The following is a 17,801-nucleotide window of genomic DNA, read 5'->3' as shown; positions in this document are numbered from 1 at the left end:
ACGCATTACTGCTAATCTCCACATTTTAATGACACCCATCATTTTGAGAGCTAAAACTTAAGAAAACTATTTAAACTATAGTGGGTCTTTTTTCCTATTTTTAAACCAGAGGTTTAAATAAATAATGAATAGTATATTACATTTAAATTTATTTATTATTCCAAGCATATGCCATTTTATTTATTTATAGCAGACAACCATGCGATTGGCCATGTCAGCAGTGCATTTCTAGGTTCATATGATCACACCTCTTGCTTCTCCACTGTGAAAAAAGCATCAAATCCATGAGTAAATACATTTTTACATATGTTCACATGAGAAACAATTACCATCTGATAGGTCTTCTGTCACAGAGTTGACTTGTGTTAAATGTGATTGCAAAAGATCACAGTGTCAATCTACAGTATGTGCAACCACTTAATGTTCTCATAGTCTATTGCAGTTGCGCTTGTAATGTAAAAAATAGCCAAAATAGTTAGGTTTTTTCTTCTTTTCCGTGCTGTTAATGTTGTTTAATTCAATTATCAATTCAATTGTTTGTGTAAGAACAAAATGAAAGAAATTTTGATTGAAAATAATCAGTTTACAGGTCCAATATTACAATAAAATAATCAAGTATAATTATGACTTCTTTCCATTTTTATACAATTACAAACAAATCCAGAGAATTAAATGCATGTATAATCCACAGGAACATTTCACAACAAAAAGTTATAGCAGGTGTATCATTAAACTGCTGTAGTTTGAATGTGCTCCCTTTAAACCAGGCCATAGGCTGGCTTGCCAGATATCTTCTCAAAGTATCCAGACCGGGTGTGTCTCACTCGTCCTTAAAAGTCAAAATAAAAAAATTAATTACACTTCCAATACAATTTTCCGAAATATGGTTTTAGTAATTTAAGGTAGTTGTTATCACGCTGAGATATGTTCAGTTGTTTGTTTTTGTGATATGTTTGATTTTAGCTAGTAATTTGATGCTATAAAAACGGGGCGTGTCGTTATGGTTGATTGGGTCTGCGTGAGTTTGGGCGGGAGTTTGATTCCGCGGCTCCACCTCACGACTCTACTGCGCAGACTCGGGCTCCAAACGAATCTCTACTGCGCAGACTCGGGCTCCAAATGACGTCATTTACTCAAGATGGCAGCAGCCATACTGAGATGTATTCGCTTCACTTTTCTATAATGGAAAGAAGCGGAGATGCGTCGTCCATCTTTTTTACAGTCTATGATCCAGACGTGTTTGCAAGGTCTTCCTGCATTTGAAATGCATAAAGAATCTGGTTTCAATTTACACTGATAGTCATGAAAAAATAAGAATTTAATTAAAAAAAATTAAAACAAATGTATTTTACCTGAAGGGTTTAGTTTAGGATATTGAATCATGAACATCCTCATTATCATATATTTCCTGGACCACTTTATTTTGTGGAGCAAACTTGCATACCAGGAACATTACATTACTGACCAGCTCACTTCACAGCATCTGAAATGTAGCAATGTAAACAAACATAATTACTAGTAAAATCATAAGATCAAAGATAAAAATCTGATTTTCAACTTCCTCAAATGTGACAATTTCTTAAATGACACGTAATACATCCTTAAACACTGCCATTCCTAGAGCCTACTGTACTCTGGCCTCAGCTACAACTACAGTGATTGAGGGCAGATTAGAGTAGACGTTTGAGGGACAGCCGATGAAGTCCATAGGCTGGCATTATGCAGACAAACCTAACAGGTAATTGCTAACAGGAAGTGAGACTGGAGTTTCTGACACTCACTTCAGCACAGCAGTTCAGAATCAATTCTTACTTTTAGGAGACAAAACTTTATTTGTCATGAAATTTGATCTTAAACTTTTGCAGACCTTTTACATTTACAAACAGCTATTTTACAATGCATGAAAACTAATATTTGGGGGTAAAAATAATATGGGCACTTCAAATATCAACAAGATTCTCAACTAAATCTAGAGGAATTTACAAAGAAAGTCCAGAGATTCTCTTACTCCAAGTATGGACCAATGATGGCTTCTGATTTTTCAAGAATGTTATTCTGCAAAGAGAAGAAAAACTACATGAAACAGTCACAGTCAATGACAGGCTTGTTGCCATTATAAGCATGTGAAAACGTAATTTTAAAAAAATGTAGTTGAATCTACAGTGCATTTGTGAGTTCTCCAGGACTATAGACAGAAACAATTATGAATAATATACAGAAAACAGATACCTTATACGTGTGTAGTTACCAGTGCATATTGAATAAGATAACAAATATACAGTACACTTTAGTTTTTGGTAAACCATCTGCACTTCATTGCAATAGTTCTACCATACTACTCTCTATACATCTACTAAGAAATACTACTAGAAAACAGAGCTTATAACATGGAAAAAGTACCCTAGCAAAAGTCAATAAAGTTGTACAAATATGAATTGTAATAGAAACCACTTATTATTCTTTTTTTTTTTAATTTACCTCATCAGGAAGCTGCTGATACAAAGGGAATATGGCCCAGATATTTTTTTTTCTTCCCAATTCTGGTCTTTCTGTCCTGAAATATATATATATATATATATATATATATATATATAAGTATGGGTACAGAGCATTATTATTATTATTAGCTGGCAAGTTATATTCAACAAATCAGTTATAATCATTTTTTCTTAGACTACTGTATTTTCAGCTACATACAGTTTAAACCAGGAGTGCCCAGTCCTGTTCCTGGAGATCTACCTTCCTGCAGAGTTCAGCTCCAATCCTGATCAAACACCTGTCTGTAAAGTGCTCTTGAAGAGCTTAATTAGCTGGTTCTTGTTTGTTTGATTAAAGCCTGAAACACACTGCACGATTTTAGGCTGTCCCAGACGAAAGACCGCCTTCGTGAAGCAATCGTGGTGATTTCTGATTGGCCACAATTGTTTCACGATGCCAATCTTTCGCCTGGGACAGCCGAAAATCGTGCAGTGTGTTTAGGGCATATGGCTGAAGCTGAACTTTGCAGGAAGGTAGACCTCTAGGAACAGGATTAGTTTAAACCAAGGGTTTTAAAATTGTTCCTAGAGTCTCTCAAGGTAATCTAAGGAATAAGGAAAACTTTCAAAATGTGCAATGCTGTCGACTGGGGAGGCTCCAGGAAAAAAAATAAATAAATAAAACAAAATGCTTGAGGTGGTTTTTGGCTTGTGTGATTAAGAGTAAATGCAAATAATGTGCAAATAAATTCCTCTATGCACATCAAAAAAGTCATGTAACCTGACTAACCAGCAGACCAATCTTATTGCACAGCATCTGAAATGTAGTTAAGGTCATTCTTAAATGCCCAAGCAAAGTATAGTCATACAGAAATACTTTGATAAATGTAGCGAATAGTACACTAAAAGCAGCACATAGTTCAGTAAAAAATAATATGAATATTAAGTACTCCTGCCCTGAGAGCAGCACATAGTTCAGTAAAAATAATATGAATATTAAGTACTCCTGCCCTGAGAGCAGCACATAGTTCAGTATAAAGAACAGTAATAGGGACCTATTGAGTACTCCTGCCCCAAGAGCAGCGCATAGTTCAGTAAAAAGAACAGTAATAGGGACCTATTGAGTACTCCTGCCCTGAGAGCAGCACATAGTTCAGTAAAAAGAACAGTAATAGGGACCTATTGAGTACTCCTGCCCTGAGAGCAGCACATAGTTCAGTAAAAAGAACAGTAATAGGGACCTATTGAGTACTCCTGCCCCAAGAGCAGCACATAGTTCAATAAAAAGAACAGTAATAGGGACCTATTAAGTACTCCTGCCCCAAGAGCAGCGCATAGTTCAGTAAAAAGAACAGTAATATTAATACTGAGTACTCCTGCCCTGAGAGCAGCACATAGTTCAGTAAAAAGAACAGTAATAGGGACCTATTGAGTACTCCTGCCCCAAGAGCAGCACATAGTTCAGTAAAAAGAACAGTAATAGGGACCTATTAAGTACTCCTGCCCTGAGAGCAGCACACAGTTCAGTAATAATAATATGAATATTGAGTACTCCTGCCCTGAGAGCAGCACATAGTTCAGTAAAAATAACAGTGATATTAATACTGAGTACTCCTGCCCTGAGAGCAGCACATAGTTCAGTAAAAAGAACAGTAATAGGGACCTATTGAGTACTCCTGCCCTGAGAGCAGCGCATAGTTCAGTAAAAAGAACAGTAATAGGGACCTATTGACAGGCCCGGATTAACACAGTGTAGTGCCCTAGGGTGACCACATTTGAAGTGCCCCCCGTTTTTAATAAAAAAAAAAAATTCCATAAGAACAGGTAGAATAAGAAGAATAAGTTACTAATCAAAAGAAATCATTTAACAAAATTAGTTTCCACTACAAAGGTGGCACAGAAGAACACAAAAGTGGCATGTAGGTAAATTTACAGACATTTAGAGAGGCTCAGAGGTGGCATGGATGTTTTAAATTCATAACAATGTTGTGAGATTAATGTTTTAAATATAACATTTTGAATATAGAACTATTGTTTGATTGAAATTATTTAAATAACTGAAAGGACACTTTAAACATAAAAATAAAACTGCCAACAGGTGGCGGTAAATCACTGATTCGTTTGAACAGCTGATTCATTCAGGAACGAAGCAAGTGACTCACTTTATGAGTGGGTAATTGAATCACTGACTCACTAGACTCATTTAAAACGCAGGTTCATTCATAAATGAAACACCGCTATGTTTGAATGGAGATGCGCAGCTGCTCGGCTGTGACTGTTTGAAACTATGTTCCTTGACTAAATAGAGCAAAATCAGGCAATATTGTTAAAAGTCATACAATGTACATCACTTTATATAACTTATTGTTTATTGAGCTGTTGTATTAATTTAATATCACATTTACAAACACCTTTAATAATCTTTAAAAGCTGTTACTCACTTCAGCAATCTCACAAAACTCCATTATAATCAATGAAGCTCTCTACACTGCACAACGAATCTCTTATTTACACCATCTACACTTTGTTTGTTATAACGAGAGCATTTGTGAGCGTGCATAACTCAGCAATGAACAAAAGTATTTTGAGCAGTGAGTGGATTCTGATTAACATTGCATTCAAGGAATCAACATATGTCTGCGATACATTACTCAACGCTGCACAAACACGCAAGTAGAAATCTTTGAAGCTCCTCTCAGCGCAAACACAAATAGCCTATGCTGATCCAACCCATTCTCACACCCAACTCGTCACATATTGAAGCTTGGTCAGGACCACTTGGCGTCGCTTTTGACGCTCAAGGTACCCTTAGCGTCATTTTTCGACTTGCAGGGTCCTCCGTTGCTTTAAATAGGAAACCCTTAGCGTCAATATGCCGACGCCATACTGGGAATTTTATCGTCATAATTAAATTATATATTGTGTAATAACATTGCCATTATTGCATATATGTTGGGGTGTGATTTTTCAATGTAAACAGCCACAACAGTTTTATTTATATTACATTATTTACACATTATGAGCACATAACCCAACCCCTGCCCCTAAATTTGTCAATAAAACACAAGATATAACAGGCAGATACAACTACTGTCATAATTTATTCAAAAATATTAATATTCCAAGTCTTCCGAGGCAAAACATTTGATTTGTGAGAGGAGTAGACGCCTTAAGCTCATCCGTATGCAGTCTGTGCGAATTCAAAAATGCCGCCAGAAGAAGCCTTGGTTGTGAAATGCTATTGGCTCTTGTGTGTCTCGTGACCGATTATGCGTTTTGCTGTTCTGACAGGCTATTGGCTCTTCTGTGTCTCGTGACCAATTGCGTCATGCTACGGGACTTGAGTATCTTTTGAATGAGATGTGAGCGTTAACGGAGCGGGATCATTTTCAGCGATTAAAACCTTATGTTTTGCTCTCTTCTTCTCATGAAGACTTCGTATGGCTTCAGAAGACCTGGAATGCAGCACGACTTGTTTGTAATGCTTTTATACTGCTTGTTTATGGGCAGTTTTGCAATAAACACCGGTGACTTAACTTACATTTGCCTGTTAACTGTTACGTGTTTTATGTTGTTCTGAAGTGGGTAGGTTTAGGGTAGGGGTGGGTAAGGTGCTCCAATAAAAGTATAAATGTATATAAAATTATTTATATTTTTACAAATGCATGCAAACCATTAAACTAAGACAAACAACTGAAAACAACGGCGGAGAACGATTGTCATTTTCCATAAGCGTCTTGACCTGACGCATAAAGCAAGCAATTGAAAGCAATGGAGTTCCTATTTTGTCATAAACTGACGCCTAGGCGCACTTTTGGCGTCTTCATAGTGACGCCGAAGGCGTTTGACCATGCTTCAGTTTTTGACGCCTTGGGAGTGAGAATGGGTTGGCTGATCGGGTTAGTCGCACAGGTGCTCCTAAATATGTTTTGATAGTCGCACACAGTAGCTACTTTTCAGTCGCCCTGTATAGCCCTGGCAATGTGTCATGATATTTTCTCTTCTTTTTTTAAATTTACGTTTCGCACAACCGCCAAGTCGATGCTGCCTATCCATTTGTGAATAAATATGCTCGACTCTGACTGGGGGGAGGGGGCAAATACACTGGGACCTGACCCAATCGCAATTCTTTATATGCGTGCATATATTTGATATTCTCTCTGTATATTGTATCATTAACTGTTCATTTTCTATGCATCTGTATCTCTTCCAGCAAAATAATATATACAAAACATGAAAAAATATTTTAAAGGTCTTGTCATTATCGTAATCACTTGGTGCCCCCCTATTGGCTGGTGCCCCAGGGCACTCGCCCAATCCCGTCTATGGATAATCCGGCCCTGCCTATTGAGTACTCCTGCCCCGAGAGCAGCACATAGTTCAGTAATAATAATATGAATATTGAGTACTCCTGCCCTGAGAGCAGCACATAGTTCAGTAAAAAATAATATGAATATTAAGTACTCCTGCCCTGAGAGCAGCACATAGTTCAGTAAAAATAACAGTAATATGAACATTGAGTACTCCTGCCCCAAGAGCAGCGCATAGTTCAATAAAAATAACACTAATATGAATATTGAGTACTCCTGCCCCAAGAGCAGCACATAGTTAAGTAAAAAGAACAGTAATAGGGACCTATTGATTACTCCTGCCCTGAGAGCAGCACATAGTTCAGTAATAATAATATGAATATTGAGTACTCCTGCCCTGAGAGCAGCAGATAGTTCAGTAAAAATAATATGAATATTAAGTACTCCTGCCCTGAGAGCAGCACATAGTTCAGTAAAAATAACAGTGATATTAATACTGAGTACTCCTGCCCCAAGAGCAGCGCATAGTTCAGTAATAAGAACAGTAATATGAATATTGAGTACTTCTGCCCTGAGAGCAGTACTAATGCTAATGCTAACGCTAACTGACTGATGAAATGTCATGGAGATTTGAACTAGTTATGTTGTCACTCATATCGGTTTCACAGATAGCGCGGTAGCATTGGAAAAGCATGTTTTACTCCAGTTACCTCATTAGCAGCTTTGGTGCGATCGACTGATGAAGCAGTCTAATGAAAATGCATACTATTTGTTCTGTGCATCTTTGTTCGCTAATTATCTCACTAAAGGTTTGAGATGGGTTTTTTTGTTTTTGTTTGTTTGTTTGTTTCATTAAAACACATGGTAAATTCACTTACCTTGTTATAAATGCCTCCCACGAAGCGTCAGTAACGTATCTGTCTGATGTATTCCCTCCTCCACACACACGCACGTTCAAATTTCCTGACCCCGCCTCTGCTTCAATTTCATTGGTTGAATCTGTGAACCAATCATTTTCCTTTCTGCCCTCAGAACATGTTTGAGTAAGTAAAACTCCCATCTGCGTGAATTGTCCACAGGAATCTCCTTTGATTCTACCATTGAGGATATAAAGACCTAAAGTTTGACAAAGGTGGGCTACCTCTTTCCCCTGCCTATCGACTGCAGTATCCTGGTTGTTTCTTCGAGGTAGAGTACTGAAGAGATCTTGGGGTAATTGTGTGAACAGATGTTTATCTCCCGAGTTATCAATATAGTCCAATTCTAAACCAGTTTGAGCATTTAGGTCTCCACATAGCAAAATTTCCCCCAGAGTTTGATATTGATTAATTTCTCCCTGTAAAGTGTAAAATACTTCGTTGTCGTAGTATGGGGAATCTGATGGAGGAATATAAATTCCACAAATAAATGGTATTTTTCTAGAATTCCAAAGCTTTTATCCAATTTTAACAAAATGTGATTTTTGCCTTGCTGTACTGATGATGTAAAAGGGGCAAGGTCATTTTTTATCCATATAACTAAACCTCCAGAATCTCTACCACAGTGTATTGAGTTGAGTTTCCAGGAGGGCACTATGATTTCAGAGTAACCTGCAGGACACTGAGTGGACACATCTGATCCACACCATGTTTCTGTTAGAATTAGGATGTCAACAGTTGTGATGCTATTTAAAAAATACTTTCTTTATAAAATAAATATAAAATAAATATTAGAATAAAACAAAACCAAATAACAAAGTAATAGTAATAACAGAGCAAGTAAAAAGGTAGTCAAACTGATTAAAATAAATCATTGTGAATAATGACTTAAAATAGTAGTAATATTATAGTAAAAATAACAATAACAACAATCGATAATAAAAATAATTACAATAATAATAATCATTGTGTTGTGATCAATCATTGTAGATTTCAGTTGAGCATTTTGTTGCAGATAAGGTTTAACAGTCGTTTAATTTCTCCCACATCACTAATGGAAAGTTCCTGAGCCGCTGCTGCTGAAGGTGTCTGCTGTGATAGTACCTGAGCGTAGCTGGGTCTCTGCTGAGACGGGCCTTCAGTGTACGGCTGCCTCTCTTGCTGTCTGTGAGACCAGCCTGAAGTCATGGGTTGTCTGTGAAGGTCTTGTGGTGGTCTTGAGCGAGCTGAAGGTCCAGATGGCTCGAATGGTTGCGCTCGCACATTTCTTTTTGCTCCTTTATAGCCGGTTGTTGGGAAGCGTCCAAGAGCAACATCTTTGATAGCCTTGGCAAAAATCCTGACTCCATCCTGATTGAGGTGGAGCCCGTCATACAGGTGCCATGGTCTTATAGAGCTGTGATGGACTAGGTGCACGTTGGGCAGACTGGAACAGGAGTGACGGACCTCTTCGTTGATCTTATCAATCACAGAGGGTGGGACGTCGAGCCGTGGGAGCAAGGTGGAGACCAGTACACGTGAACTGGGGAATGTCTGTGAGGCTTTCTCTGCCATCTCATGCATTGCCTTGGCTGTACCTTCATTTAAACTATGGAGGTCATTCGTACCTGTATGAATGATAATACATTGCGGGCTGCCGAGATCATCACTAGTGAGCAGTTCATGAACACGTTTTGTGTTTCTGCATTGGAGCGCTAGAACCCGCTGTCTGGGGAAGAGTTTCTTGGGTTCAATGTTCTTTCCGATTGAGTCCATCAGAAGAACTACTGAGGCCTGAGTCGCTGGTGTTCTGTGGGACGGCGGCGGTGTGTGAGTGCGCTCCTTCACATGACTGTTCACTGTGTCTGGAGGTGTGGAGCTGTGTGACATCACTTCATGATGGAGTTGTGAACTACTCTCAGTGCAGCTGTTGTTGGGAGATTCACTTTCCCTGTTTTTCAGCTGTAAACACATTTCAGTCTGTTCTTTCAGCTTTTCTTTTAACTCGTGGATGTTTTCCGTGAACTTTCTTTCTCTCTGTATTGAGTCCTCTTTCATTTTTGACATTTCAGCCTTAAGTTTCATGTTGACATTGTGCAATTCCTTAATTTCAGCCTTAAGATTATTGATGGTAAATTCATCTGGGTGGCTCAGAATTAGCTGCTTTAATTCTGACACCTCCATCTCTAGAAGAGCCATTTTCTCAGGAAGACACCGGATGTGACACTGGACACATGTGTGGCCTGCTCAGTCATCAGTTCATCAGATGTGACCGGAGGTGTGCTGACCAGAGAGCAGGGCAGCAGTTGATTCTCATCTTCAGATTCCTCTTTAACACTGCAAGGTGTTTCCTCCTCAACTGTCTGCTTTAAAAGGGGAAATGATTTTTCGAAAGCTTGGAGACTAGCTTCATTCCCTTGAATTAAGACCGTTCCACTGTTGTACAGATTGATGGATTGGAAATGGGAAGAGTGGTCAGCTGATTCAAAAATGCGGATCTGACTTCCTTTACAGATTGCCTTCTTCTTAGTGTGGGGGAAATTTTCACTTATAACTATTTTCCATATGAGGTTCCTCTCTGTATAGAAGATCAAGTTTGTCCTCTTTTCTTGAGATGTCATATCAACATAAAGAGATTCAGGATGTTCATGTAACAGTGTCTGTTTAAATGCCTTTCTTTTGTCTCCTTTAATGTGTGCAAAATAAACGATCTCCATGGCAACCACTGAATGTGTCTGTTATTGACAGTTGAGATTTATATGATGCTGATAATTGTTAATAATAAAAATAATATATATAATATATTTATATTATATATAAATCTTATTAGTGCCAAGTTATCAGTAGTAATGTCCTGTGTTGATGTAGGCTATATTTGTCTCTTCTTGAGTTTGCGCTGCTGTACCGTACTGATGATTGTTCAGCTGTATGTAGTCGCTCCGATCGCTCTCTCAGCTGCCGATGCTGCTGTGAATCACAGCTGCGGCTCCTCCAATGAATTGACTGAAAGTTATTGCTTTGTTTCTGTACTCTTATATTTCCATAAGTGTTAAACAAAGGTTTTTATGAGCTTTTACCTCAATTAACAGCAGTACTTTGTGTGATTTAATAGGAGCTCATATCTAGTGCGTCTCTCTCTCTCTCTCTCTCTCTCTCGCATATGTGGTTTACAGGAGCTCTCCATTGGCATAATGGTTTTTATACTGTATAAACTTCTATCACCATACCCCCAATGCTGTAAATAAACCTACCCTCATAGGAAACTATTGGCATTTTCTGAAATTCATAAAACATTACAGGCAAAATCATATACATTGTTTAATTTTGTTGTTATTTATGAAACATATTCATTTTAATCCAGCCCATAGATAGTATGTGAACTGTAAAGTACAAATATTCATTTAACTTAAAACTTCTCAGTAAAATACACCCACAAATTTTGAACATGTTTAAAAGATTAAACACATTGTGATAATATATAACTTAATTCCCACCATATTTATGGTATTATCTATCAAACTAATCTAACCAATCTGATCGTTCGCTTTTTAAAACCTCGAGTGCAGCGCGCGTGTAGCGCGTTAGCATTCGTTACCTGGTTAGCGTGTCACTCGCGGTTCCATTCGCGTTTCTATTCACACCTATTATTGTTTTCTTTTTTCTCTCTCCGTTTCATTTCTCTCTCGATCCGTTCATCAAACAATAGTGGTAAGTGAATTCATTCATTCAGTAATGGTGAGTAATGGCTTCTTCTCCTGCTATTGTTGTTTGCACTGTTTGCCACACAGCTTATCTGTCTCTGTCAGCAGCAAGGCATTCACATGTGTTAAATGCAGAGAAATAGTTAGGCTGACAGAGAAGACTTCATAATTAGAGACACACATCTAAACTTTATTTGAGGACAGTAAGAATTTGAGGGCTGTAGATACTGCTTTGGATGCGAATAGTTCAGGGAGTCCTGTACATTGTTCGGTTCCGGTATTAGACCCCGTGCAGCAGGGCAACTGGGTGACTGTGAGGCGGCCTAGTTGCTGGTCAAAATACCACTCTTCTGTTCCGATCAAAACATCAAACAGGTTCTCCCCACTCAGTGACGCACCCACTGATAAACCTGATGAAAGTGCTCTAGTTATTGGCGATTCTATTGTACGGAACGTGAAAATAGAGACACGAGCCACCATAGTCCAATGTTTACATGTTTGTATCTTGGCAAATTTAAAAGTGCTGGCTAATGCTAAACGTAAATTCAGTAAGATTGTTATTCACGTCGGCGCTAATGTTTGACTTCGCCAGTCGGAGATCACTAAAAATAATATTAAACAGGTGTGTGAACTTGCAAGTACGATGTCAGACACTGTAATATGCTCTGGTCCCCTCCCTGCTTACCGGGGTGATGAGATTCATAGCAGACTGTTGTCACTCAATGGCTGGATGTCGAAGTGGTGCCCGCAGAATAGCATAGGTTTTATAGACAATTGGACGAGTTTTTGGGGCAGACCTGACATGTTGAAAAGAGATGGTGTTCATCCCTCCTGGGGTGGTGCTGCTTTCTCAAGAATTGTATAAACTTGTTAAATCATCTAAACCAACAACATGTATGTTAGACCCTATTCCATCTAAACTACTAAAACAGCTGCTTCCAGAAGTCATAGATCCTCTTTTGGCTATTATTAATTCATCATTGTCATTAGGATATGTCCACAAAACCTTCAAATTGGCTGTTATTAAGCCTCTCATTAAAAAACCACAACTTGACCCCAAAGATCTAGTTAATTACAGACCGGTCTTGAATCTAGAAAAGGTAGTATCCTCACAATTATATTCCTTCTTAGAGAAAAATGGTATCTGTGAGGAATTCCAGTCAGGATTTAGACCGTATCATAGTATTGAGACTGCTCTCATTAGAGTTACAAATGACCTGCTTCTATCATCTGATCGTGGTTGTATCTCTTTATTAGTTCTACTGGATCTTAGCGCTGTGTTCGACACTATCGACCACAACATTCTTTTGAATAGACTAGAAAACTTTGTTGGCATTAGTGGAAGTGCATTAGCATGGTTCAAATCATACTTATCTGACCAGCCATCAGTTCGTAGCAGTGAATGAGGAGGTATCATATCGATCACAATTGCAGTATGGAGTACCTAAAGGCTCAGTACTAGGGCCGTTACTTTTCACACTTAACATGTTACCCTTGGGAGATATTATCAGGAGACATGGTGTTAGCTTTCATTGTTATGCTGATCATACTCAGCTCTATATTTCTTCGTGGCCCGGTGCAGCAGCTCGAGTCCTTACTAGAACCAAGAAGTATGACCATATTAGCCCAGTTCTGTCAACACTGCACTGCACTGTCTAGCCCTGAATGGCTTAGCTCCTCAGTACTTGTGCGAGCTCTTATCACATTATAGTTCTCCACGTCCACTGCGTTCTCAAAACTCTGGCCGTTTGATAATACCTAGAATATCAAAATCGAATACGGGCGGCATATCCTTTTCCTATTTAGCACTCAAACTCTGGAACAATCTACCTAACAATCTACCTAACACAATATTTGTCTGTTTCTTTCTTATTCTGTTTCTCAGTCCATATCCGATCAGATGGTGGATCAGCACCAAGAGATGATGTCTGCAGCCCTGATCGTCAACGGAGAGCCCCTGAGACATAAATTTAAATTATAATAAACAAACAAATATATACAGTATTATAAAAATACACAGAGAAACAATAAATGCATTAAACTATACATTAGAATTATAGCAAATGAATAAATCATATAAATGAAAAAAACTTCAAATAATGAATAAAACACAAATATAACAAATACATTAAATTTTAAATTAAAATGCTCCATCGGGACAAGACCACGGGAATCAGATAAGCCCTTTACACAATCTGACATGGCTGCGGTTGGAATTGAACTGCAGGTTTCGTCTGGCCAGAGGAGAACTGGCCCTCCGACTGAGCCTGGTTTCTCCCAAGTTTTTTTTCTCCATTCTGTCACAGAGGGAGTTTTGGTTCCTTGCCGCTGTCGCCTCTGGCTTGCTCAGTTGGGGATACTTAATTTCTAGCGATTATCGTCAATTTGGTTGCACAGATACTATTTAAACTAAACTGAGCTAGACAATGACATCTCTGAATTCAATAATAAAATGCCTTTAACTGAAAATTGAGAAAATTTAGTCTTTAATCTTAACATTATACATTACTGACACTCTATCCTCCAATTTGATACTGTTAAGTGCTTTGACACAATCTGTATTGTTAAAAGCGCTATATAAATAAAGATGACTTGACTCTTTAGAAATATGGCACATAGTCTTAGAGTTCGTACTTGATTAACTGGGGCCCAGGTTAGGAAGCTGACAGACTGGCTAAACTGACCGTCTGCTAACCGCCGCACATCACAGAAGTCAGTTAATTCTCAGCACATAGTCTCTATAGTGTGATATCTAGGTGAAAGAGTCTCTGTGTCTGTTCCCCGAACTAGAAAATACAGAAAACGGTAACACTTTAGAATACTGTTCCGTCGTTAATGAATAACTACACAGGAAGAAATGGCTAATGCACTATTAACATTGTAGTAACTACTATTAACTAACAAGAAACTCTGATTAACCCTCTTATATATATATATATATATATATATATATATATATAAGTACTACATGACTATTTTTGTTGCATGATCCTGAACTGTAAAGCCCCTTAAGTTCCAACTGCACGTTGGTCCCGGAAAATTGCCGGAGTGCCTTCTGTGTGAACGCAAACACGTCCCGGGGGGGACCTAGTAACATTGCTGGGTTCAGTCCCGGAACGAGTGCTGTGTGAATAAAAGCCGGATCAATGCCGTAAAGGGTGTGTCGTAGTGATGACGCACGTTATAGTGTGACTGTTTTACCGGGTGTTTTGAAGGCAGATCAACGTTCACAACGAAAAAAATGTGCAAACTGTAATGAAGCAGAGATCAGGGAGCTCCCCACTATCCGCGCTGAAGCTGAGATCGTCGCCAGCTTTAGTGAAATGGTACACGTCACATTACCCGTCACATCGTAATGTCACGTGTCTCACACGTATTCCAGAAAATCACTGACAGTGTGAATGAACCAAACTCAAACGATCCCGGGACAAATCACGGAACACATTATCCGTGTATTTTCCGGAATCTCTGTGTGAAAGGGGCTTAACCCTCTGGAGTCTGAGGGTGTTTTGGGGCCCCGGAGAAGTTTTGACATTCCCTGACATTTGTGTTTTTTTCAGTTGCTTATAAACATTTTAATGGCTAAAGTCTAAAAACACTGTATTCAGCACAAACTGGGCTACAATAATATGTGAGCAGCATGTACGTACGCGATTTGTGTTTTTGAGAAAACAATGTTTATGCGTGGTTAGTGAAAAACTAAAATTTTAAAGTAACTGAAATAAGGCCATGAAACACATACAGAACATTTGTTCACAAGACTTTTGAGAACTGGATCTTGTAGCCTGGAATTTTTGCTTCAAAATGATCTGAAAATAATCTAACTCACTCATTCAGAGAAAACAATATATTGATTTACATTTTCTAAGTCACTTTTTGAGTAGAAAGGGTCTATGCGAGAGGGTGTGAACTATCCTGGATAATGCTGTGACTCACACCTGAGAAGACAAATGCCTGCATAATGAGCTCCATAATGAGCCATTGAGTCAGGTTTGTGACTGAGATTTGCTAAAAGAAAGAATGTGAGGAAAAAAGAAATGTGTATACATATAACTATCACATAAAATAACTTGAGATTCACTTGCGAGTGCAGTTAAACAGTTTATTAGGAACAAACAAACAAATAAACAACAGAAGAGTCAAGACATCATGGGTGCAATATTCAAAATAGTGGCAGGAAACTGGAACCCAGGAAAACGGGAGACAGCAGAAACTGCATGAGAAAACACCAAACAGACGTGAGCAACACAATGAATGGACAAAGACAAAGCAAACATGGTGACAATACATACACTACCAGTCAAATTATTTAAGAAACCGACCCTTAACCCATCTCTTTTAGAGAACTACAGACCGGTTTCCCTTCCTCCTTTAATTGCAAAAACACTTGAACGAGCTGTGTTCAACCAAATCTCTGCCTTTCTCACACAGAACAACCTCCTCGACACCAACCAGTCTGGTTTCAGAAGTGGACATTCAACTGAGACTGCCTTGCTCTCAGTTGTTGAAGCCCTAAGACTGGAAAGAGCGGATTCCAAATCTTCAATACTTATCTTGCTGGATACTTATCTTGTCTGCTCCTTTTGACACGGTTAACCACCAGTTCCTCAGGTCAACCCTATTGGCAAAGGGCATCTCAGGAACCACACTCCAGTGGTTAGAGTCTTACCTACCAGATAGGTTCTTCAAGGCATCTTGGAGAGGTGAGTTGTCCAAGGCGCAACATCTAACTACTGGGGTGCTTAAGGGCTCAGTTCTTGGACCACTTCTCTTCTCTGTCTATACGGCATCACTATGTTCTGTCATTGAGAAACATGGCTTTTCATATCACTGCTATGCTGATGACACTCAACTTTACCTCTCATTCCATCCTGATGATCCGACGATAGCTGCTCACATCTCAGCATGTCTAACAGATATTTCTTGCTGGATGACGGACCATCACCTTCAACTCAACCTTGCTAAGACAGAACTGATTGTGTTTCCATCAAACCCATTGTTTGATCACAATTTCACCATCCAGTTAGGCACATCAACCATAACTTCTTCAAAAACAGCCAAAAATCGATGAATTTTTGATTGATGATCAGCTGACAGATTTGCTTTATTTAACATTAAGAAGATCAGGCCGTTTCTTTAAGAACATGCTTTACAACTCCTTGTTCAGGTTCTTGTTCTGTCCAGGCTGGACTATTGCAATGCTCTCTTGTCAGGTCTTCCAGCCAGTTCTATCAAACCTTTACAATTAATCCAGAACGTGGCAGCAAGATAAATTTTTAATGAGCCGAAAAGAATGCACGTCACACCTCTGTTTATCAATTTGTACTGGCTACCATTAGCTGCTTGCATAAAATTCAAAGCATTAATGTTTGCCTACAAAACCCCGTTGCACCCCTTTACCTAAATTCATTACTTCAGACTTATGTACCCTGTAGAAGCTTGCACTCTGCAAATGAACATTGTTTTATTGTGCCATCCCAAAGAGGCACAAAATCTCTTTTACAGACTTTTAAATTAAATTTTCCCTCCTGGTGGAATGATCTGCCCAACTCAATCCGAGCAGCTGAATCCTTAGCCATCTTCAAGAATCGGCTAAAAACACATCTCTTCCATCTTTGTTTGACCCTCTAACTCTAGCACTCTCTCTTCTAATTATATTCTTAAAAAAAAAAAAAAAACTAACACTAGCTTTTCTAATCTTTTTGTATTTTGTCTATTTGTTTTTGTATTTTTGTATTTTGTCATCTGCATCAGAATGTTATGATTGGCCCAGAGCCGTTGAATTTTGAATTTCAACGGCTCTGGATTGGCCCGGAGTAGACGTCTTACGTCACCGCGTTCTGAACTCGTACGTGCTCATATCGGTAATTTTCCTTCTGCGTTCACACACAGCAGAACTCCGGCAATTTACTGGTAATGTTACAACTTCTCATACTGGTAAATTGCCGGAACGAATTTACTGGTATTTTTGAAAAGGTCCTGTTCACACATGATCTCTTTACGGCAATTTACCGGTAATTTTCCGGAAAAGTCTGTATGTGTGAAAGGGCTTATTGTAACCTTGGTTCTCTGAGTGAGAGACTATCTCTCCACCAGAATACATACGTATGGGGACTATGACACCACCTGTGACATGTGACGTGGATTTATCTGTAAGACATTAATTATGCCCATGCGCAGATCATACTCACCTGTGTATATAAGGGATGATCATAGCGCATTACTTCCTCTAATGAACGCATCTCTGAGCGACAGTGCTGTGGAGAGATAGTCTCTCAATCAGAGAACCAAGGTTACAATGTAACCCCACGTTCTCTATCGTATCGAGACTATCTCTCCACCAGAATACATACATATGGGGGACTGTACGACACGTCGGGAAGAGGAGGTGCATAACTTTATTAAACAAGTTCTACA

At 38.8% G+C, this 17,801-nt stretch overlaps 1 protein-coding gene across 3 annotated transcripts in view; it reads left to right on the top strand.

Moving 5' to 3' along the window:
- The window catches only part of LOC131550953 (ADP-ribosylhydrolase ARH1-like), a 190,827-nt gene that overhangs the window by 143,939 nt on the left and 29,087 nt on the right, over positions 1-17,801 (top strand). The gene's annotated exons all lie outside the window — the stretch shown is intronic.

Source organism: Onychostoma macrolepis, chromosome 12, assembly GCF_012432095.1.
Source record: "Onychostoma macrolepis isolate SWU-2019 chromosome 12, ASM1243209v1, whole genome shotgun sequence".
Classification (NCBI taxonomy): domain Eukaryota; kingdom Metazoa; phylum Chordata; class Actinopteri; order Cypriniformes; family Cyprinidae; genus Onychostoma; species Onychostoma macrolepis.
Note: the sequence above shows the minus strand (reverse complement) of the source record. Positions and strands in the feature narration are given on the sequence as shown.